A 24,290-nucleotide genomic window follows, 5' to 3' on the forward strand; every position below is an offset into this window, starting at 1 on the left:
TTAGTTTGTCATACGTAATTTGATCTCATCTTGTACTACTTATTTTATAAATTTAGTTGTGAATCAAAGCATGAACGAAACAACTTGCATGATTTCATGTCGATATGAACTGCATTCCAACATATTTACATACATCTCTGAGATCATTTTAATCCATTTAGTAAGTATGTATGGACATGAATATTGTGGCTTATAAAATGTTAGCATTGATCAATGATCCAAAAAATTTAACGAGATGCTTAGTTGATACTGTATAATTCTTAAAAGTGTCATTAATTTTTCTCCAATTTTTCTTTCTTCTAATTTCATTTCGTTAGCATATTGCGTGAATGTTCTTCATCCTATATGCGTGCATGTTTGGAAAGTTGCCATTTTTTATTTTATTTCGTAGACGAAAATCAAATGAGAAAATAATAACATTTCAATCACTGTTAATACATTTTGAAATATATTCATACATATAATGTTAGGTTTTCAAATTTTGTTTATTTGTTTAAGTAAAAAAATAAATAAATAAATTTGAAGTTTCATTAGGTTTGTAAATCAGTGAGTTGTACAACAAATGGAATCTTAAGATTATGTATACGAACCTTAGGAGACTACAATTTTTTTTTATTAATTAATCATTCTAGTTTAGATATGAAAAATTGGTTGTGATGCTTTCGGTAATGGCTGTGTGTTTAAATTTATAATATTTTTAGTTAATGTTAGTTGTAAAAAAAATATATATATATATATCACATACTCCAGGATTCTGATCTTTAAGTTGAAATATTTTTTCGAATAACATCTAATTGCCACAAGTACTAGTTCATTATATGACATCGAGTCTTCATATTTCAATAATTTGTTTCTGGGAATGAATGTCTTTAACTCTAGATGAGCTTTAGGCACATTTAAGGCATTTTTCTCGATTAAGAATGAGGCGTACACATCTTTGTGGGACGATCAAAGTAATTCAAGGATGCAGTTATGCACCTTGGCAAAGATTTTTTTTTAATTAACATTCACCGGCTTAATACAAGAGTTATCGATAGATATTAAAAATGAGAGAATCAAAGCCTACTGACATAATTAATCCAAAATAATTTAAGCCTGACATAAGTCATGAAAGCGACCGTGCTAGAACCACGGGACTCGAGGGATGCCTAACGCCTTCCCCTCGGTCAACAGAATTCCTTATCCGAATTTCTAGTTCGCAAACCAAAAAAAAAAAAAAAATTAAGAGTCATTTCCTTTTGAATAGGGATTCAATAAGGTGACTTGGAACACCCAAACTCCATTCCAAGTGGCGACTCTGTAAATAAAATAATTCCTTTTCAAAATGTCACTTCAATTGGACAAACCCGTTTTCTCTAAAACCAACTCCCTAGCGGGGTCGGATGCGGTGAAAAATAGGGATGTGACAAGCACAAGCAGGGAATAGAGGATTTTTTTTCACTTCTCCCAATCCCGAGCCTAATACCATCACTGGCATATCAAGACTATTGAAGGAATGTGGAATGTAGGTGAGAACTGAGGGTGGAGTTTGCTTTCCTTTGTCCATGCCATCAACAGGATCAACACCAATCAACAGGGGCGGACCTACGTAGTGGCGAGAGGGTTCACTCGAATCCCCTCGGCAAAAAATTACGTTGTATATATAAGGTAGAAAATCTATATTTATGTATATATATTAATTTTGAACCACCTAACACAAGGTTGTTGGATAGCTTAGTGGTACAATCTCCACTTCTTTGCCTGCTACTTCAGGCTTGGTCATGGGTTCAATCCCCATCAGGCTGCTATCTACAGCTGGACGCCTAGCCTAGAACAAAAAAGAAGCCTAGTCTATTAAATAAAGCCTACAAAACAAACAAGTTAAAATATAAGCTTAAGTATTTTATATTTATAGACTATATACTATTATGTCCTTTGAAATTATATTTTGTTGGCTTATTCACACATTTATATTTTAATTTTTTAAACCCCGAAGAACTGGACGCCTAGCCTATAGAACAAAAAAGAAGCCTAAGCTATTAAAAAAAAGACTACACAACAAACAAGTTAAAATATAAGTTTAAGTATAAGCCTAAAAGAAAAAAAACTTAAAAATATAAGTTTAAGTATTTTATATTAGTCCCTTGAAATTATATTTTGTTGGCTTATTCACACATTTATATTTTTATTTTTCAAACCCCCGAAGAAAATTCTTGGATCTGCCACTGCGATTAATGCCGAGAATTTCAGGTCAATAGAAATACTAGCAAGTCTGCCAAGAGCTAATGCAAATGCAACTTTTCCTCCACGGCTGTGGCCTGCTAATCCAAGTTTCTTTAAGTTTGGCTCAACTTCAGGTGGAAGGTAATGCTGCAATCCATTAGTTAACCAGTTTGTGATTTCAGGTGTGGATTTGATTTCCTTAGTTGCATCTGCTCCTTCAAACAAATATAACTATTACCAAATATAACTAGTACAAGGCAAATGAAATGTCACATGAGAATCACAATGAAAATAGATTCGACGTACGTACAAATAGTTGCATTTACGTCATAACAGCACAAAGAAATAACAAAAAGAGAATAATACCTCAAGTTGGGTCCATCAAAGCCTTCAGAAAGGAGTCAAGCCTCTATGGGTAAATCTAGACTCTTTCACTGCAGATCTGCTCAGAATTGGAGATGATGTTACAGTACAGGAGCAGCAAGTACAGAAAGATACAGATTACTCTAAATTATTACATGTATATGGAGATAATTTGGATTAATCAGCTCAATACAGTCCAAGAACGTGAAGATCGGAAGCTGAATCATCAAAAAGGAAGACAAGTGAGGGAAGAGCAAGGAAGAAAATTGAGCTACAAAGGAAGAGGAGCATCAGCTTAGAGGGGAAAGATGATTTCTTTTTAGAAACCCTACTTACACTAAGTGTTTAGTTGTAGGTTTTTGTTTTTTGTATTGCGTTAAGAGACACGGGTTGGAGCGGGTCATGTGATGTTAAAACAATTTGTTTCTTTAATATTAATAAAAAGCAATATTAAACCAAAAAAAAAAAAAAACGTACGTACAACGACAATATAAAGTATTTTTACACTATCAATGTAGTTTAATTGTGATAGCAGGAACTACTATAAAAATATAAATTAAATTTATGAAATTTTAAAGATTTTTGACAACCTTCAAATTAAAATAAATTAGAGTTTAAATTCTAATTTATTTAACACTTAGTTTCGTGTTTAATAAAAAGCAATATCGGAGGAAAAAATTAAAATTAGAAGTAATACAAATAACTTTATAGTCATTCTCCTGTTATAGATAAAGATTACAGTGAATTTTTTTAAAAACTCAAATTTTCTATAAATAACTCTCGAAAAATTTAGTAATTGACACATTTTTATGAAACTACTCTATTGAAACAAAAAAGAATAACAATATGAAGAAAAAATGATATTACTAAAAAATACATTTATTGTTATGTTCCTCTTATAAATTCATGACCTGTAGATGATTATCGTGGATTTCTCTTCCTACTTTTCAAACCAAATGATAATATTCAATTTTGTTGTTTCTGCATGTATATTTATCATATCATCAATCATAATATATTAAATATTTGTGTAGTGTAAAAATCAAAGGATGAAATTTGCAAAGGGTAAAATGGATTCATAAATATTATATAAAAGAAGTCAATAGTACTTTTTCAATATTTGAAAAGGCATTGAATCTCTTGACTTGTGAACAACAACTAATTTTAGTGAGGAAAAAAGTGATTAAATAATTTTGTAGAGAAATAAAGAAGAAGAAAAATGAAAAAAGACAAATACGAGTCATGATCATAGCCTAAGAAATGTGCTATCTCATCACTTATATGTCTCATTTTATTATATTTATATATCGCTAAAAACACTTGTCATACCTTTAAAAATAAAATAACTCAAATTTAATCACATACCAATCAAGTGAAAGTTAATCCGAACATTGTAATTATCACAAAAAAAATTCCCCAAAAATGACAATCCAAGTACTTTACTATTTGAGTTTTAAATCATTCAATTAGGAGAAGCTTAAACGAAAATCAATAACATCACATATCCAATTAAAATTAATGAAATAGGAAATAAAGACAAAAGAAAGTAGTAATAATTAATATTATAATTTTAAGCATTTCTAATTAAAAGAAAGAAAGCCTTAGATACATATCTAAAATACAAAAATCAATAGCATAACATATTTAACTAAAATTAATGAAACGGAAAATAAAAACAACAAAGAACAGGAACAATTGATGTGGTAAAGAAAGAAACTATAAAGTAACAATGAAAAAGATTTGAGATACATATTTAAAAGATGCAATTTACCTAAACGAAGAAAGGCGAAAAATAAAAGAAACTAAAACTTGGAAGAGAACATAAGCTGGAATAGGAAGCCTTAAACGAAAATCAATAACATAACATACCCAATTAAAATTAATGGAATAGGAAATAAAGACAAAAGAAAGTAGTAATAATTAATATTGTAATTTTAAGCATTTCTAATTAAAGAAAAAAGACTTAGATACATATCTAAAACACAAAAATCAATAGCATAACATATCTAACTAAAATTAATGAAATAGAAAATAAAAACAAAAAAGAACAGAAACAATTGATATGGTAAAGAAGGAATGAAGAAATTAATTATAAAGTAACAATGAAAAAAATTGAGATACATATCTAAAATATGTAATTTACCTAAATGAAGAAAGAAGAAAAGAAAAAGAAAAACTAAATATTGGAAGAGAACATAAGATGAATGAGAATCTTCATGAAATTAAATATAAATTTATATAAGCAAAGTAATAGAATACTAAAAAATATGATAAACTTACAAATAAAAGTTTGGAGGTTATGAACATGAACATAATGAAGAGTTATGAATATTATTAAGATAAAAATTAAAGGTGTGAATCTTATGTAATTACTTATTGTAAATATATTTAAATAATAATAAATAAATACTTACAATATTAAAAGACATTGTCATTTTATAATTAGAAGAAAGGAACATAAATAAATAAATAAACAAATAAATTAAAAGTATATATTAAAGAGCCTTTCAATTGATATGTGAAGAGTTTTTGTTGTAAATGTTCCTTCATTAATAAAATATTTAATTGTAATACATTAAGTAATTTATTTATTTTTACAACAAAATAATTGATTTAAATAAAAAAAAAAAAGGCCAACAAAAAAAAAAAAAAAAAAAAAATATATATATATATATATATATATATATATATATATATATAGTTAATAGAGTTAAATATAGTGACTTTTGAGTTTATCTTTAAATATATAAATATTTTTTTCTTTTACTAAATTAATCCCACCCCAGGTAGATCTTTCTTTGTGATGCACTTACTTTTGTTCCTAGCCTGCTTGCTGATTTGTCCCATATTTGATCTTTCTTTGTATAAGAGTAAAATATTGCAGGTTCCATTATCGTAGAAATTTGATGATATGTCTGAAACAACCTACCATTACATTTCTTATATGATAGGATACCTCATGAACTAAATCTGGCCAGACTATGAATTTTGTTTATCTTCTATTTTGAAGAGGCAACCTTATGCTGATTGATACCATTATTTAATAACATATTACTTGTTCGAAGGTGTGGAGGATGCAAATTGGAGTAGAAGGATAGTAGGAAAGAGTGTGTCCTTGCTAGTAGGTAGGAGAACTTTGTTTTGTTATTCGTGTAAGTGGCAATAGGCAAGTCTTGTTCCAGAGTGTGTTATCATTTGTTGTATTACTTAGTAAAAGACTTGTTTATGTTAATTGTTTGGTGTGTTAATACCTATTGTTTCTTGTTCCCTTTACTATTTTTTTTAGACTGTTTTTGTTTTGAGCCGAGGGTCTATCGGAAACAGCCTTTCTATCTCACCTTTGAGGTAGTGGTATGGACTGCTTACACTTACCCTCCAAAATCCTACTTCGTGGGAATATACTGGTTATGTTGTTGTTGTTATACAATTAATAGGGTTAAATATAGTGACTTTTGAATTTCCTTTAAACACATAAATAATTAAAATGAGAAGAAAACTCAATTAATGTCCAAAAAATCACAGAAGAAAAACAATTTTGAAAGCCTCTAAAGCATGTCACATAGGATAGACTAACATTCTCATTTATATATATATATATATATATATATATACTAGTCAAGTGTACATGCTTTGCACGTATGTCTCACGATAAATAAAACTATTAAAAAATAGCCACCCACATTAAATATTTTATATCTATTTAAATCATATAAACTAATATGTACCTCAAATATTTGAACATGCAATTGTCTATCAAGAATAGATGCGACAAAATAAAAATCTAAAACTAAAAGACTTTTTATATAGAAGTAGAGGATTCATAAATCAAAAAGGACACTAATTAATATTTTAGGAGTATATATATATTTTAATAGTTATTTTCCATAAAAATAATTTTCCTACCTTAAAAAACTAACCTTTCTATAGTTTAAGAAAATTTAGTCGTTTGCCTACATTAGAAAACCAATATTTTTCATAAATGTGGGAAAACACGTACAAGAAAACAAACCTTTTCTCATAAAAATAAAAAAATTCAGCAAATTTTAAACTTAACAAACTTCTTCTCTATTTATTTTATAATATATTTATTATAATTAATGTTCAATATTATAAAAATATAATAATATAATAATTAAAGTAAAAAAGTAAAAAGACAATTTTGTTTATTACATAGCCTTTTAATGAAGAACAAAAAATTCAAATCACTTTTCTAAGAATCTTCACACTTTTAATATATTATAAATATAAAGATGAATATAAATTATAGATATAAATAAATAAAAATTTCCAAAGATAAAAACTAATAAAAGTTATAATTATACCAAATCTTTTTTCCCAAAAAGACAAGGAACCTACCAATTTTTTTCCTTTTGAAGTTTGTCAAAGTCAATTTTAAACCTAAACAAAATAATACACACCAAAAATAATATTGATAGTGTAAAAAATATTTTTTTAATTCTTCTATTTTAAAATTTTTTCTAATCGAATTCTTTTCTATTTTTTTTAATTTTAGGAGTCTTTTATATCATGAAATTTTTTTCAATTGAGTTCCTTTTTAGTTCTTCTATTTTAGGAGTCTTTTTATAATAGGAAAATATTAATTGATTTTCTTCCTATATATTTTAGGAGTTTAGTCAATATTATAAAAATAATTATATAAAATTGGATGAAAAAATAAAAAGATTATTTTGCTTAAAGCAAACACTTTTTATAAAGGGCAAAAAGTTCAAATCACTTTTCTAAAGGTTCACACTTTTAATATATACTTTTAATATATTATAGATTAATCAGTTTAAAAACAAGAAAGCTCGTTCCTTTTTTGGTGATTCTTTAGTTCCAGCTTTCCACGTAATATGTTTAACACCACAAAAATAAAGGACATTTTGATATATTTTACATATACCTTCAGTTTAAGACTAAGATTCAAAAGTTTATTTATTTTTTAAAATTTTGTGTCAAGTCAAAACTATACAAATAAATTAAAATTGAGGAGTACTACTTATCATACAGGTCTATTGATAATCAACTTATTAAGTGATTTGATTGTGTATCCCTAATAATTATACAACTTAAACTCAATGAAAACAAACAAAATTGTTCCCTAGCGAAAGAGTATACAGACTATGCTAATGCTAGTTGTATGTAGCATGTAAGTACTAACTAAATTCTGCTTGACAAGATCTTCTTATTGCCAAAAGTTGTTAATAATTTTAGCATTGTAAAAATCCAGTTTCACAATCAATTTTTGGAGCACACAATGAACATTGTTATAACTAGAAAAGTGAAAAAAGTGGTATGGGAGAAGAAACCTGAGGAACCACAACAATGAAGCCATGACAAGAGAGATATTGGATAAGCTGAGAATAGAAAGAATGTAAAGAAGATAGCCATGAAGAAATATCAACACTGGAAAACTTCCTGCTTCTGCTGGGGTCCCAATCAACAGACCCATTGGAGGAGAAATTTGATTGGTACATGTCTGTGCCTCAATTTTCACCAATTTAGTCTTATAATTTCCACTATCAAAAACAGTAGTAGTACAAGTAACAGGGGAAGTGCAAGTTTTCAACGTTTCCGAGTCTCTTTGAATTTTTTGAGTCTACTCTCTGTGTTTTTTAATGTACTTCTTTCCCTTCTTTTCCTTTTGTTGGTTAAGATAAAGTTCAGTTTTGTGGTCCTCATAGGTCCACCTTAGTGTGTTTTATAGTGTTTGATTGATGATTAGAGACTTGGGCAATGGGAAAGCAAGAAACTAACTAGAATCTGCCAGCTAGATATTTGTGGCATTTTTTTGTCCTTGTAAAATGGTCATCATTTTACTAATTTATCCATGATAAATTGATGAAAAATCTTAATTTTATTTCTTAATATTAACTTGAACCTAAAATAGCTATCATTTTATTTATTGGTTCATCTCAAATTTTTCGGCTAAAATTTAAATCTTTTGATTTGCTTAGATAAATTCAAGCCCAATGAATTTAAATTATTCATGAGCATTAATATCAATACTTTAGTTTGAAAGTTCATTAGGTATGAATTAAGGTCGTACAATATCCCTAACATAAAGTTAACTTTAAAACTTTCTTTTCGATAGAGTTTCGATGTGGGTTTTATTAGGGTCAACTTCAAACGACCACATCTCCTAAAAGGTGTAATACCTACCAAATCAAAGATCTCTGAGTCCTCTTTCCAATACAAGTTCACAAATTTAAATCCGGAGTAAAAAAGTTATGACTGTTTTACTGAGCACTGTCCGAGCTAAAACGGGATTTTGTTGTAGCAAAAATTCTGATGGTATTTAAATCAATTTCAGCCGTATTTGAGGTCTAAATATTTCAAATTTCATTCACAAATCTAGAGAGGTGATTTTCCAAAGATTAAGGTGAAATTCCTTGGCTGAGGTAAGTTTTTTCATTATTTTCTTCGTCTTTTAATCCTTTAACATCTTAGAATCCTTAGAAAGACCTTTAATGGTGGATTTTTTTGGGGAATACTCATGGGTATTTTTAATATGACCAAGAGTTGATTTTAAATTATAAATTAAAGATTTCTAACCTGAATTTCGCAAACTAGATTATAAATTTTGATGGGTAGGAATCTTGAATTACGTAAAGATGAGATCTTTGACATAAAAACTCCATTAATGGAGATGGATTAAAGTTGAAAGAGCTAATTAATGGTTAATTAAATTTGAGGAATGATATAGACTTTGAATTAAGGGTAGAATTAGTGGGTTTGAATCCCCAAGATATTTGTTCGAAGAGTAATTATTTAATTACTCTTATTCCAAGGCATGAAGGAAAGGAAAGAGCATCTTTCTTGCAGCTTGCTACTTCAAAAAGTTTGGTGTCCAGGAAGGCTAGGTTTAATGAGTAGAAGATTTTATTATTTTATATTTTCATAATTTAGAATTGATAGGAGAAAGCATGTCTAGCCTACAGGCATGGAGTTGAGGTGGATAAAGACACGAAAACTTAACTTTAATCCTGAAAAATATATTATTGATTAATTATGTGATATTTATGATATTATGTGCTATGTGCCTACACGGAGATTGTCGTAAATGAAGTATGTGTACGTGATAGTTCTTAGTTGTTCTAGTGATAAACCTAGTTGAGTTATAATGATACTAAGTTGTATGTATTGAACGATAATATGATGAGGAGAATCATGTTATAATCAAGTATTGATGAGCGTAGTAGGATCTAATGGATAGATGACTTGAATTAGTGTGATAATTATATTATATAAAAAGAGGTAGTGACATTTTAATAATTATTGAGTAAGTAATGCTCCAATTTTGACTTGCATGCTTCAGTGTTAAATTGTGGTTTATTTTATGATATTCTTGATTTGGTATTGATAAAAACACTTTATCTATTGGATGTCCATAAGGAGCTAAATTGGTGATAACGATGATTTATTAAATTGTGCCTATGAGAGGCTTGTTTGATAATGATAACTCCTTGAATTGTGTCATGAATGGCTTTATTGATGATCGTAATGAATTATTGAAATAATTCCTGTGAGAGGATCAAAATATTGATAAATGAAAGAACTTGATCGAATTTCTTTATGATTTTAAGTGCACTTATAAATTTAGTATGTCATATTGCATTTCAAAAGATAGTGTGAATTTAATAAAATGTATATAGTATGATTATGGAGGATTGAGTATCACGTCGTTACAGATATGAATATTGGTATTACTTATTTATGGAGGATCAGGTACCGCGTCGGTACGAATATTAATATTGATAATATTTATTTATGAAGGATCAAGTACCACGCCAGTACGGATATAAATATTGATATTACTTACTTATGGATGATCGGGTACTGCCGTGGTACGAATATGAATATTGATAATATTTATTTATGGAGGATCGGGTAAAACGCTGGTACGGATATGAAAATTACTATTACTTATTTATGGAGGATTAGGTACCACATCGGTACAAATATGAATATTAATAATATTTATTTATAGAGGATCGGGTACCACGCCGGTACGAATATGAATATTGATATTACTTATTTATGTAGTATCGGATACTGCATTGGTATGAATATAAATATTGATAATATTTATTTATTGAGGATCGGGTACCACGGGTACGGTACATCGACTTAGATTGTCCCCTGCAGATCATGACTAGTTAGGCAAAAATAAGTCCCTTAGCATGTGTGTACAAATTAGTATTGATTTTGAAAGATCGTGTGGTTTAATAAACTGATAACATGCTAATGGTGTTCTAAATATGAGATTTAGAAGGACGTACTTGTTACTTATGGAAAGATTGTTAGTAGCAATGTGGCCGACGCTAAATTCTGGTATTGCTACTTTATTAATTTCTCAAGTAATTTGGCCAACATTAAATTTTGATATTGCTGCGAGATGTGATTGGATCGGATGCACGAGATGACATGGTGATAATAATAATAATAATAATAATAATAATAATAATAATAATAATAATAATAATAATAATAATAATAATAATAATAATAATAATAATAATAATAATAATAAAGGAATTGATCGATAATAAAATGATATAGAGTGTTGAATCTAATGAATAATCTCAAAGAAACGATTTCAAAATTTCAATAATTGAATTAATCTTTCTTGAAGAGTATTTATAAGATTGCTAATGAGACTTGAGTTTTCTGGTGTGTCTTATTGAGATGTTAGTTGACTTGTATTCCCTGCTTGATTGTATCCTTGAGTTTGATTGTGTGATATGTATTTGAAAAAGTGAAACTTTGTACTTACTTATACATTGGTTGACTTGCTTCATTTATACATGTTGTAATCGTAGCTTACTGGAATGGCTAGTTATTATTCTTTAATATTATAAGAAAGCATTTGATTGCTATCCCTTGAGTTTAGTGTGGTTGTCTATTATTATGGGTTTGTTCCTATAAATGTGAGCAGTGAAAAAGATAAGGTGAATAAAGAAGAATAGTGATGTATTTGCGTTGGATTGTGGTTGATGGTGTGAATTAATGAGGCTAGAGTATGTTAGTAGTGAATATAATACTGACGGAGTTGGAAAAGTAGTTGGATGATGTAACTTATATAGGTAAATTAATAAGGTTATTCAACCTTAGTCGAATTATATTCCATTCAAGATGTCATGATTTATTTTTTTTAATTCTATTTTATGATTATATGGACTAACATGATCGGCCAATGATGCCTACTAATACGTGTGGTTGTACTGACCTTACTCTTCTACATTCCTTCTTGGGGTGTAGACTGGATGCAGGTTAGTTTGCAGTTACTAAATGGATGATGATACTCAATACGAACTTCTGCAGTTTCTTCCTGGCAGATGCTAGAGTCTTTGCATTATTTATTTTATTGTCAGTCTACTACAAAAAAAAATGTATTTTAGCCACATGCAAAACCGTGGCTATATGGTACCCAAACCGTGGATAAATAGTTTAGCCACGATTAAAGGTATGTCCAACAGAGGCATGGCGAGTAAATTAGCCACGATTTTAATGTCCGTGGTAACATTTCACTAGCCAAAATTTTCGAGTACATTTAGCCACGACCATTTCATGGGTAATTTGTTCAATTTTTTTGCTATCATCATATTAATTAGCCACGGCTTTAACCGTGGAAAAAATACCCAGTTTTTTAAAGAAATATATATTGTTTGCATATATATTGCAATTGTTTCCCTTTTAAATACGCTGATAGTTTGATACTAATTCCTGAATAATGATAGACATTTACTTATAAATGTCACTCATATATCATAGGGAAGGTGATTCAAGAAGCAAGTCAACTAGATTTTGCTAACATGAGTTCGATTTTCACTAGAAAACAACAGTGCTGTAGAAAAACAAAGTGACAAAGTAAAACTAAAAACACACTAATCACTGTACTCTACAAGACCTCATTCCATTCAATGACACCGATTATCAAACACTTCAAGGCGAGTTGCACCTTGACAATCCGGGCAAAGTCCTTTTTCCAAAACTCAAATCTAAAATCTCTAGCAATTATAAAGAATGAATGCCCATCACCAGTAAATGCAATAGTATATAGAAATCAATTTCTCAGAGACACAAATGACAAGATGGCATGAACACCCACAATCTCAACAACATTCAACAACTATTGCAACCATATACTCTATCATAAATAAATCATAAGAAGCAAATCAATTAAATTTATTCTGATTTATCTAAAACTTTAGCAGTTTCAACTAGACATTACTAACACCATTATTCAACTTTCATTACAAAAGTAAAACAAGAAAGGCAACTAGAACTTTGCGAAGCTTGGGGCAGTATACAAGATTGATATTAATTGTAACATAATTATCAAAGTTATGATATTGTTTAATATATTGCCATAAAAGATAAGGTCCAAACCTTAAAGATTCATAAAAGATACCATAAAGACTAATGTTAAAAGTTAAAGAAACACCATCTATGTCGTTTGTTTCAAAATATACTAAAGGCTAAGAAGATTAGTTGAAAGTAGGCAACTCGCTACCAAATTTAGCTTGTAAAAATCTATGAAGAGTTTCCAAGTGTTTCTCATTTTGCACAAGCTTTTCTTTGGTCTCTTCATATCCAGCCAGCTTTTCTTTCAAGGTTTCTACCTGTTTCTCAAGGTCTTCAACATGTTGATGAGATATACTGCTAGAGCTACCAAGATTCACATGGCTATTTCTAGATATTCCAAAATCTTTTAAAGGACAAACATTACCACCTAAACCACGCACACGTCCAGAATGTTCAGATCCATACACTTTTCTAATGGTGTTGTTAGGATGAGCTAGTATCTTCAAAGGAACACCATAACTGATAGCAAGTTCCTGATTTTCAGGTAGATGCTCTGATATTTTATCCTAAGGGTAAAATAGATAAATGAGATATCCTTGTACCAATAAGAGATATAAAGAAGAAAAACACCTGCTTATTCCATTTGAGGCAAATTTCAATGTTGATTCAACCACTATAGATGTTTTTCAACAAAATATACTTGTCTAAATTCTCTTTCATTTGCGTCATATCCAAAGATTTCATCCTTAGTGTACTTCTCAAGTTTTTACTCGCATACGACTGAACAACTGTTAATAGTGTTGGTCTAATCTCAGCTCCTTCGCTTTTCTCTTAGACGAGATAAAATCAGATGATTGAAATAGACATCTACTCTATTGTAGGTTCAAACTTTGATGAAAATGTGTAAATAGTTTCATGCTAAGTAGGCCTTGACTACTGGGATAGGGGTAAGGTCTACGTACACTCTACCTTCTCCTGACCCTCTTTCTGGGATTATACCAAAAATATACTGTTGTTGTTGTAGGAGGTAAAATGACAGTCTTTGACTTTATATTTCCACATCAAGATTTTAGGAAAATAGACTACCATGATGATCAAGTATACAGAAAGAGGACCTGTGAGCCAATGAAAAAGGGGTTGACACTAACTGTACCTTAGATAAATCAATGTAGAAGGTATTCTAGATAAAAATGATTCTTAAACATCAGATACTTTGTTGTATAACGGCATAGATTCCTCTTGTAGTTTTTTTAGGGGCTAGAATATAACTGCGAGATTTGACAAATGGTGTCCCTCCACCTCATCAATGTGGACTAGCAGTATCTCAAATGAAAAAAGTGTCAAAGCAAATGGTCTAATGGTAATTTTCATATGCTTTTAGAGCTACAAATCTTCACTCAAAAGTAGTTCATCTCAGAATGACAAGCTTCTCACCTCAATATGATGTAAACTGGAAAAAGTCTTTGTAGAGACTGGAGAAATAAAATGATCAGTTTCTCCTTCTAAGCACAAGGAAAAAACTAACATAGCAAAAAGCCATAAAAGCAATACATATTGAAGATATTTATCCTGCTTCTCTATGAGAATGCTTACTATGCAACAATTATTCTGGAAATGAAACTAGCAGCAAATCAAGATAGCCAACTTTTTAATGCTAAATAAACTATAAAACTCATCCATCTGGACAAATATATGTTTGGGGTCAAAAACTAGTCAGTTTTATGCTTGTTGATTTCATTAATTCCTTATTAGTTGCCACAAACAATAATACAACAATACTATAATAGGAGTACAAGAGAAAATAAGTACATAAAACACATATAAGTTAGCTAGTGAAGAGGCAAATCAATCAATCATGGTTAGAAAGAAACACAAACATAAAACCCTGATGGTACATACACCTTATTTTGAAAAGAAAAAGCAGGGAAACTCTGAAAACATAACAATAGAATAAGCATAGGGTGACTTCTACTGTATTATCAATGTAGTTTTGTTCCTAAGCTTGTAAACATCTAGTATTATCAATTGCAAACTCCTATTGTATATAGCCAGGAACTAACAAATTATAGTAGAACGGAAAGCTACTACTTTAGAGAGAAGTTGGTATGAATTTATAAGCTGAATCTACAAGTATATGACTGGTGAGACCTCATTCACTTTTTCTAGAACTAATTTGTAAGCACTTAGTTTTCTATGTAACAAGCAGTTGATATGACTTGCATAACACAATGAACCATTTTTCTGTTCATTTGGTATAGTTCATTTGTGATAGCTAGCAGAGTAAAATTAGACATGAATAAATCAACACCAGAACTGAAATTTGAATATCAACAAGTATATGAATCTTACAGCTATAATCGTCCCTTCTTCATTCATAAAATTGTCATCCTTCTTTAGTAAAGTTGACAAAATGACCTTACTTCGACACACAGGCCTTCTCAATTTTTGTTCCTACCATTAACCAAGTATATATAAATAAAAAATAAGTGATATGCAACACATTTTATAAAATGATTTTCAAATAAAATTTAAAATTAAGAAACTTACCATTTGACGACCTCTTCATGCATTGCTTTTACTACAACCAGCTTTAAGTTTCTTTCTGTTTTTTGTATTTGTGCACATTATTTCTGTAATTCTCAAACATAAATTCAATTATTAGTAGTAGAGGGGCACAAACAGAAAATTGTACAAAAAAACCTTGAGTGATTATTTAATCCACTACCTTCGTCTTATCCTCATTATAGTGATGCACAAAAGCAGTCCAATCAACAACAGAATCAACTTTTTTAGGAGTTTTCTCAAGTATCTCTTCTTTACTTTTATTGGGATAGAAGTTGTCATTTCGTAACTTATATTTAAAGAACCTCCACCTATCGCGTAAAGATTGTATTACCCAATCAACTCCAACTTCATAATCAAACTCAAAATGCCCCATCAAATTTGTTTGTATTCATAAATCAATATATATCAACAAAAAAATAAACTAAATAAATGACAATAAAGTTAGGTAGTTACCTCAATAAGCTCCCACATTACTTGTTTTTTCTCTTTTGGCGTTCTATCCCATCTCACCGCGAATATGGGACAAAATACAGACTTTTGAGAAAGTCTGCCAAGAAATCTCACAAGCAAGTTTGAATCAGTATCACTTCCTTGTCCATCTACATTTAGTTCCACCATGACTTTTCTATTTTTTTCTAAGTTTCAAACTCGATCTATTTGTATCTTTTGAGTTGTAATTTCTCCGATCAAAGTATCTACCATTTTAATAAGCAATTAGCTCTAATTGAAAGTAATAATAACAAAAAAAAATAAAGAATAAAATTAAATTACTTCTACCCTTTAATCTTGACAAGTAGCGACTCCTCTTTCACTTTTGAGCTAGCTTCATTAGAGATTGAAGAAGAAATTAAATTGTCATTACTGAGAGTAGGAGTTGCCATATTCTTATTCACCACATGGTCATCTTGTTGATCCAAATCTTGGGAAGTTATGTTATGTTTGTCAGTTTGTTGTCCTCGTAGGCTCGCTAACAATGATTGTGTTGAGTCCTTGGGTTTTTGCTTCATATTTTCCTAGAATATGAAAAGAATAGATTTATTCTACTATATCAATTCAAATGGAAGTTTGGCATTTTCTACTAGCTTCAGTAAGCAGTAGTCACTATTTCGATACTATTTCTTCCTTTTACCTACAAAGTGAAATTTGCAACATCAAAAAATAAGAACTTGCAATTGGAAAAGATAAAAAAATGAACCAAAAGTATAGAGGACCCACCATTTCAGCATAGCTATCATTAAGAACAAAGACCCATAACTCATGAAATGATTTGCTATGAGTTTTCTCCCCTCTAATATCTTGCTACTTTATCTTGGAACAGGGATACAGGGATAAAATGAAGCTCAACTCAAGGAATGTTCAGTAAAATGAAGATTAAATACACCAAGCGTCACAATAATAAAACTTGATTGTACTAGAAATTGATACTGCATTTCCAGTATAAAAGTTATTCTCCTGTTTTAGCAAAATGTTCATATTTTTCAAGGGCAAATTTTCCATCCAAACTAAGCGAGACTCTATATCTATGTTATTTGATGGTTTATGAAACAGGACACTATTCAAAGGGCAACTCGGTAAACCAAAGTTCCCTCCATGCACGGGATTCGGGGAAGGACTAGACCACAGGAAATTGATAAAATATTAGATACAGTTTGGACTCTACATAGATGTAGCTAATTGACTAACAAACAAATTCTTTGCTCAGAAAAATAGATCTAATGTCTCACCAACCAAAACACAGAAAAAGCATTGATGTTCCTTAAGTAATACAATGATGCTAAAATGAATAAAGAAAGCTTAAAAGATCTTCTGAACAAACAAACTATAACAACAACAACATACCCTGCATATTCCCACAAGGTGAGGTCTGGGGAGGGTAAGTGTATGAAGTCGTACCACTATCTCATAGAGAAAGTAGAGAGGTTGTTCCCGATAGACCTCGACTTAAGACAAAAACAGTTCATAAAAGAGAACAAACAAACTATGAATAACATAATAACCTGGATATAAGTGTTTGTTGAGTTTATAATTTGTAAATTCTTGGCTCCTGTAAAAGCTTAAATTCAGACAAATAAAACCATTAGTTGTTAAGTAAAATATGCCACCATCGACGGAAAAAAAAGATTAGAGATATCAATCTCGAACTCGATACATCCACCAGTCAAATAAAGTATAAGAATTGCATACAAGTTAGTGCACGAATACCAAATAATCTTGTACAAAAAAGCATCAGAACACCAAAGACCAACCCACTTATCAAGGATAATAACTACTCGTTCAAATGTGTAGAAGCCTATTTTATCATGAAGTAGTTTTTAACTATTAAGACTAACCACATGAACATAAAAGGTCAAGTTAATGTGGCATTATAAACATTCAATAAGAATTGTAAAGAAACTGTAGATAAATAAAGGTGGCGAAGGATAGAGGAGGGGTCATTATTTGAAACACAAAAGAATACAACGATGAAGGAGGTAAGAGGTAAAACGGGATGGAACAAGGAGAAATCAATAACCATAATTAATTGAAATAGAACTGTAAGAAAGCAATAATGTAACCAAAATCAATTAAAACGGTACTGTAAACAACAATGCTAGAATAAGGAGACATTCAATAAAAAGGTGAAAACAAAAATTAACAAAACATGCATCTTAGTTGTAAGTCTTCAATTTCATAATAGGGAAATTAAAATAGTCCAAAATTCCTTCATCATCCCCATCACTTCCATTATCATCATCTCCATCACTATCACTTTCATAATTATCATGAGTAGGTTCATCTTGATCTTGTCCATCGGGATTATCTCGCACTAATAGTAAGTCTTCAATATTTTTCAAATGTTTCTCACAAAAAGGTTTGTCCTCCATTGATGGCTCCTCTAAATCCATAAAATCCATATCTCCCCTATCATATATGTCCCTCGGCTTCATATAACAAACAACACACCAATCTTCATCAATCAGGTCATCAACATAGTACACCATTCTAGCATCAACTGCAAGTATAAATGGTTCATCTATTTCTTTTGTACCAATGTGTATTAAATGGGAAAAAATTACATTTGTTATCCCAAATTGATTTATCTTGATTCCTTTTGTTAAGTGTAGTAGCTACCCAAATACATTTGAATTACATAACCTTTAACTTTCCATAATAATTTAACTCTATGGTGTCAACCAATTTACCATAGTACATATCATCACTTGATTGTTCAACAGATTCTCTACCGTTTGAAAATCTCTTGGTAAGAGCAGACATAACAACACCATTATTTTATGTTTTCAATCCATGCTCCTTACTCAGAGTACGAAACTTAAATCCATTAATATTATACTCCTTGAATCTCCTTACAACATTATTTGGCCCAAGCACAAGCCATTGAATTTCTGGCATAATATTTACACCATCCTGATGTGCAACCTATTATATCAAAATATAATAGGATAATTACATATACTTTTATGAGATTTTGAGTTCAAAATGGAATGAAATATCTGAAACCTTACATATTCCTTAAACCACTCATGAAAGTGTTTGTGCACATATTTTTCCACAAGTTTTAAACAGTTTCTTTTGCCACGATGCTTTCTAGCCACCTCAAATCTAAACTCCTGAATGTAATTGTAATTTATAGATTAAGGTGTACAAATATGTTAGAATAAGAAAAGAACAATATAAATTACCAAGTAATGTACTCTCGAAATGCATCAACTATTTCACAATTAGTTATCACATATCGGTGAGGCTATATGATTCCCACTGAAGGTGTGGGTAGAGTCTTAATGGCCCCAACAGGCTTGCCTATTGCAGGAAACAACTTTGACAAGATGGCAGATTCACTTGTAGCATTAATCTCACTATCATCATTATTATGCCTTGGTTGATTAAACCTTGTTTCAATTTCACAATCCTCCAAATATCTAGAACAAAAAGTAAGGCACTCCTCCAGAATGTACCTTTCAGCTATACAACCTCCTGCTGCGGAATTGTTTCGAACATACGATTTCAAATGACCGAATACCCTAATAATATATTAAAACCAATTGTAAGAATAAAAAAAATTAAAAATATATCAACTTAATAAGAAAAGAATATACCTTTCAGTTGGGTACATCTAATGACCTTGTATAGGACCAGCAAGAATTGTTTCCTCTTCAATATGAATAACTAGATGAACCATAATAGTGAAAAAAGATGGAGAAAATATCACTTCCATATTACAACGATTCAACCAAATTCGTTGTTGGAGTTTTTCCATATACTTAACATCTAAAACCTTGCTTGATACTTCTCTAAAGTAGTTACATAACTCAATTAACACTAAACTAACTTTTTTAAGAAGAGATCTTCTAAAAGCGATTGGCAAAAGATGTACCATCAAAATGTGGGAATCATGACTCTTTAAATTGGAGATTTTGTGTTTCTTAAGATCAACACATCTAGAAATATTTGATGCATAGTTATTAGGAAACATCACATTTTTAAAAACTTTTAGGAAGATATCTTTCTTCTCTTTCTTCATGGTAAAGCACGATGGAGGTTAGGATATAGATGAATCTTTTCTCTAATTCCCATTTGTTGCAAGTCTTTACGGGCCTGCAAATTGACTTTTGATTTTTTTTGTCACCAAGTGTAGTAAACAATACATTATCACAAACATTCTTCTCTATATGTATCGGATCAAGACAATGATGAATAAGTTGATTCTCCCAATATTCTAAATTCTAAAAGATACTTTTTTCTTCCATTGTTCAGGACCAATCTCACTTGTACCATCATCTCTAGGCCTCTTTCGAATCCCATCAATTTGCCTTAACAAGGTTGAACCTGGTGGTGGAATAGGCGCAGGTTTATGCTCCTCAAAATCATTAAAGGACTATTTGTCGTACCTATATTTGTGATCATATGGTAAATACTGATGATGTCCCATAAATTAATTTTTTCTACCAAACTTAAGTCTCGTAGAATCTGTGTTTAAGTTACATGATGGACAAGCAAACATGGATGTGTATTCCATCCAGACAAGTTGTCAAGACCTGGAAAAGCACTTATGGTTCACATTAATATAACACACAATAGAAATATTTCCTTAGTTAAGGAATCATAAGCACTCACACTATTCCACAACTTTTTCAACTCAGCAACTAAAGGTTGTAAGTAAACATCAATGTTATTACTAGGCATTTTAGGACCAGGAATTATCATCGACATAATAAGAGAAGTTTGCTTCATAAAACACCACTGGGGGTAGTTATAAATGTACAACATCAAAGGCCAAATGCTAACAGTAGATCTTAGATTCCTAAATGGATTGAAACCATCCGTAGCTAAAGCAAATTGCACATTACAAGTCTCTAAAGCAAATTTGGGATAGAATGAATTAAAATGTTTCCATGTTTTGCCATCTCTGAGATACCGTAATAAACCATCTGGATTTGCCTTTATAGCATACCACTTCAAAAGTTCTTCAGTTTTAGAGCACGTGTATAACATTCTCAATCTAAGTATAAGTGGGAAGCACCGCAACACTTTCACTGGCTTTAGCTTCCTCTTCTGTTGGTTATCAATTTCAACATTTGTACCAACAACATTGTCATCTGATATATACCTAGAAGTATTGCACTTCTTGCACTTATCTCTATTCATATCCTCGGGTGATCCCCAATATAACATGTAATGATTCAGACATGCATCGATCTTATCATAGCTCAAACCCAACCTCTTGAACAACTTTTTTGACTCATAAAATAATAATGGTAGTTTTACATGAGGAAAAACATCCTTTAACAGGTCAAGAATCACTGAAAATATTTTATTAGTTGCACCACATAATACCTTAATATGATAAAGATAACAATGAATGACAATTTAGTATATTTTGCACAACCATAAAAATTTCCTGATTCCCATCCTCCAACAACTCCTTAATTTTATCTCTCTCTTCTTGACTTTGACCTTTAGCACCCAAGGATGGTCATTAACTGATAAATTTGATGGACCAACATCTTGAAAATCATTATCATCAAAGACTCCAAAAATATCATTCAACATATCTTGCATCATATTTTATTTAACCGACGCATATTGTAATCGAGATGTTGATGCTATATTAGAAACTACATGTTTTTCGCCATGTATAAACCAACATATGTACTTTTCTGGAAATCCCTTTTGAAGAAAACAACTAAACACCTCAGCTCTATTACGCATAACAGAAAATCTACATGTGGTACACGTACATGAAATTTTTCCATCTACAGACACTTTTGAAAAGGAAAAGTCCAAAAATTGGACTACACCATCTAAAAATTCTTTCGATTTAATTGGTTTCCAAATCCAACTCTTGTCAATCATGCCGGAATGAAGCTATTCCATAAATGAAAAATTAATATATGTGAGAAACAAGGCTAAGATATTAATAAACTTAAGTAATAAAATTTCTCATAGAACAAACAATTACTTTGCCACTAGATTCAAATAAGGTTCTACAAAATTAAAACTCTTACTAACAGTTGCAGAATACCACTGGATTCAAAGAGGAACAAAACCAAGAATCAGTTTGTACTTTAAACATTCCACCTTAATGTCATTAGTTTAAAAAATAATTAAAAATAGAAAAAAATTATAAGATAATTGTGAGCCAAAGTCCATTGATGCAAACGTCAAAAAAATAACCTCAAATCAAGTTTTTGTACGTAAAGCTTTTGCAGTATGAAATGCTATGTCAAAAGAAAACATACATACGCACATACATACATATATACATACATACAATGATTAGGTTATTAAAAACACTAGCAAGCCAACAGGTTGATAATTAAGATGAATCTTTAATAAAAGAGAGACATTCTCAATAATTCTATTTCAAAATCTACCTCACATATATACCAAAAAAGGAAAAGCAAAAACTAAATTACCTTGTATTTCACCGTGTGCTTCTCAAATTCTTCGTGAGGTATGTAACACTTGGCCAAACGAGTCTTTTCTTATAAGAAGTAACAGTAAGTTGTTAACAACTATGAAACCCACCAAAATGCTAAAATTTATTTCATAAGAAAAAGAAATTCATGCTAACAACAATATCAAACTCCAATCCATTTCTCGCTATTAACAAAAACTCAACTTTTGTAGAAGCTCAAAATAAAAGTGATGGTTAAATTGATAAATCAAACCGTTAAGGATCAAACTGATAAATCAAAAACCAATAACAAGTATCTTATTTGTTTGGTTATTTATTCAGCGTGTTGACATATCAAAAATTAATAAATCAAACCGATAATGCACAAAATTAAACCAAATCAAATCGACTGATACACATCCCTAGTTGTAAAATGTTTAAAAATATATTTTTATGATCTTTATCTATTGGATGGACGAGGAATTTTCCTCGGCAAGAGAAATAAAAAGGGATAAGTTGATTTGCAGGGAAGCTTAAGAAATTTGGAGAATCAAAGCAATAAAATTTACAGGAAAGCAGAAAGCAGTTCAAAGCTTAAATATGCCAAGTCTAAAAAGTGAAATCAATCCACCATGTATTCATTCTTAATAACCACAATAATTTCTTATTTTCAGCCTTATATTTATTTTCCCAAGTCATTTGGGTATAATGAGCACAAGTAGTCAAACTAGCTTCAATCTCCGTTCACTTACTCCTAGTGAGATGAGGACGGAGTGGAGCAAATGGATAAGGCATGCTAGTCTATCTTCAAGAAAGATCATTTGCTTGCTTTTAGCCTTCCGAACATGACACCTTACCCTCTTAGTAACCAACTTATCTACGGGATCATCATCACAAGACTGTGTGCAGTTGGTGTCGAGGACCTAATCACACCAAAATATTGCCAAGACAATGGGACACTAACCTCTCAACACTTTACCCAAAGAACCAGTTCTAACTTCCTTCTACACAAAGCCTAGAAGGAGAACAAGGTTCCACTGAGGGATCCCTTGGAGATTCCCCCAACAAGATACATCAAAAAATTGAGACTATTAGATGAAATAGGCTTAACTACGAGATTACCAAGAAGTTCCCCCTCATGAGATGCATCCTCCTCAACTCCCTAAACTACAACAACATCCTTAATTAGTGATTTCCCCTAATTAGTAGTCCCAGATGAATCCCTTTTAGACAATTCATCAATTTTGTACTGATTAAGAAGCATTAAAGTGCAATTATCCCCACCAAGTTCCTCAAGTTCCAAAGTGTTTACTATATGATCAATACAATATTCTTCAACAAAAATCACTAGTGCAACCCTAATTTTGATTATTGTCTTAAGTGGACCACTATAGACCTATGACACAAAAGCCACCACACTGGATGACACAATCTCACTACCCATAATGTCGTAAAATTTTGTGCTCTTATATTCTATTTAAATAGCATTTTTAGATGCTAAATCGATAAGATGAAAGTGCATTAAACTTAATTTGTGCAGTAAAGTTAATCCTATAAGCACAAAAACTTCCATTTAGTAACATGCTTCCAATAATCTCTGTCTAGACTAGAGAGATAACTATAAAATAGAGAAAAAGAAAAACGAGAACCGTAGAGAGTTCATCCGATAAGCACAAAAGTGCACAAAATTGGTAAACCCCATCAATTGTAGATTTCATAAAAAACCAAAACATAAATGCAGCCATAAACCCCATCAACTAAAACCACTAATCACATAAACCCCGTCAAAATTGCAAATTTCATAAAAATCCATCAAAATTTTGATTCTTAACAACTAGAGAACCCATCAAAACCCATCAAAATTTCCATTCCTAAAAACTAGAAAACCTATCAAAATTACCATTCTTAACAACTAGAAAATCCATAAAACACATCAAATTGCAGATTTAATAAGCTC

General features: G+C 30.6%; 1 long non-coding RNA gene and 1 pseudogene across 1 annotated transcript; both read right to left on the bottom strand.

The window, feature by feature from the left end:
* Nucleotides 1–8,352, bottom strand: part of LOC107874167 — a 13,312-nt pseudogene extending 4,960 nt beyond the window's left edge.
* On the bottom strand, nucleotides 2,088–4,146 carry LOC124885291. The gene is made up of 2 exons (XR_007056448.1): nucleotides 2,569–4,146; nucleotides 2,088–2,417 (listed from the first exon to the last, which is right to left on the bottom strand). It is a non-coding gene; the product is annotated as an uncharacterized LOC124885291 (long non-coding RNA).
* Nucleotides 8,353–24,290: the final 15,938 nt, after the last annotated feature.

The sequence above is a fragment of the Capsicum annuum genome, chromosome 6 (genome assembly GCF_002878395.1).
Source record: "Capsicum annuum cultivar UCD-10X-F1 chromosome 6, UCD10Xv1.1, whole genome shotgun sequence".
NCBI classification, from domain to species: Eukaryota; Viridiplantae; Streptophyta; class Magnoliopsida; order Solanales; family Solanaceae; genus Capsicum; species Capsicum annuum.